The following is a 1,628-nucleotide window of genomic DNA, read 5'->3' as shown; positions in this document are numbered from 1 at the left end:
CCACTGGCTCCTGATGGGGTAAGCAATAAAGCTTGTGCTGCAGAAGATTCCGGTTGCCCTGAGCGTGTTCTTACCAGGGGGGACACAAAAGCGCGGGCAATACAACATGGCATCAGTTAGTGTCAGGGTTTGCTGTGTACACATGGAATAAAGTCCAAGTTGGGTTGGTCACTGGATGGCCTTTTCTTCAATCTCTACTCCATTTAAGTCCATGCATTTACCTAAGACAGGAACAATTCTGGATCAAAAATTTTGAAGATGTATTGGTGGACTGATGTCTCAACTCAGAACCCTGTCTATCTACTGGAATCGGTCTCTTCAGGTTCCATCTCTCACTGTTGGTTATTTTGGCTAAGGCCATCCATTTGAATGGATGCTTCTCACCTCCCCGATCTCAGGAACTTTCTAGAGGTTCTCCCTACCCCCTACCTCCCTTGGTGAATGTCAGTAATTATAACATTTTAAAGTATTTTTAATTCAAGTAAATCTATTGTAAACAGAATTTAAAAAAATATTTTAAAAGTAAATTACCAGCATCTACTCTATAGCTCAATTGTATCATGAGATTTGACCTAATTGTAAAATGTTTGTAAATTTTTACATTTAGAATTAGAAAAATAGATCTTGATTGAACCTTCTTCTCTAGCTAAGTTTCAAGAAAAATATTTTGGATTTTATGTAAGGCTTCCCTCAGTTCATATTTCTTGTTTAGCTATTTTTCAATTGTGTCTTATTAATTCTAGAGTATAGCACACTGTATAAAGATAATATGTATAGCTAACTTTCTAATTTTCTAACTATTCAGCAAATACAATGAAAAGGATAAAAATCAAAGTTTGTGTTTTTTTTAAATTGATCAGCTTAGCATTATTTATTACAATTGCTTTATTTACATTCCAAATGTTGCTCTCTTTCTGCCCCCGTTCCAAGAGTTCTTCAAAAAGTACATAGGATTTGTATCTTAAAGAGAAAGTGCTTCTGATTCTCCAATTTCAAATAATCCGTACTCATTTCTTAATAAAATATTCTTCCCTTTAATTGTATTTTTGTAAATAACTATTAACAATGTATGAAATTATAGGTATACATAACAAAGATGCTGTTTTGACTTTTTATTTTATGCAAAGTAGAGTTTATCTGGGCTTATGGTTTCTTAGGGTAAGAGTTCATGATTGCAGAGTCAGCAATAGATTAAGTTGAGTTCAGAGGCAAATATAAGAGTTTCTTATCAGCCATATTACAGATACCTTGACTATGAAAAGATGCCAGTATGAATTTAGTTAGAGAAACATCTCATAGTGTGTAAAAGAAGTCCTGGGAACAAGGAAGAGTTTCGAAGTTGCAGAGTTTTTTTTTTTTTCTTTCTTTAATCATGTCTTCAAATCAATAGAGGAAAGTGAATATAATTAGAAAATCAATCTTGTGATGTTTGATTGAAGTAGGTTCCCTGAGAGAAAACACAATGAAGCTAAAAGGTTTCATACAACCTCAGAAGATTCCTGACAATGAAAACTCATTCATTTTAACTTCAATGTAATGAATAAGGAAAATTAACACTCATTAATTTCAGTTTTGATGCAACTGGAAAGACAATATATACTTACCTGATGTTGCTCAAAATGTTTAAC

Source organism: Mus caroli, chromosome 8, assembly GCF_900094665.2.
Source record: "Mus caroli chromosome 8, CAROLI_EIJ_v1.1, whole genome shotgun sequence".
In the NCBI taxonomy this organism is placed as follows: Eukaryota; Metazoa; Chordata; class Mammalia; order Rodentia; family Muridae; genus Mus; species Mus caroli.
Note: the sequence above shows the minus strand (reverse complement) of the source record.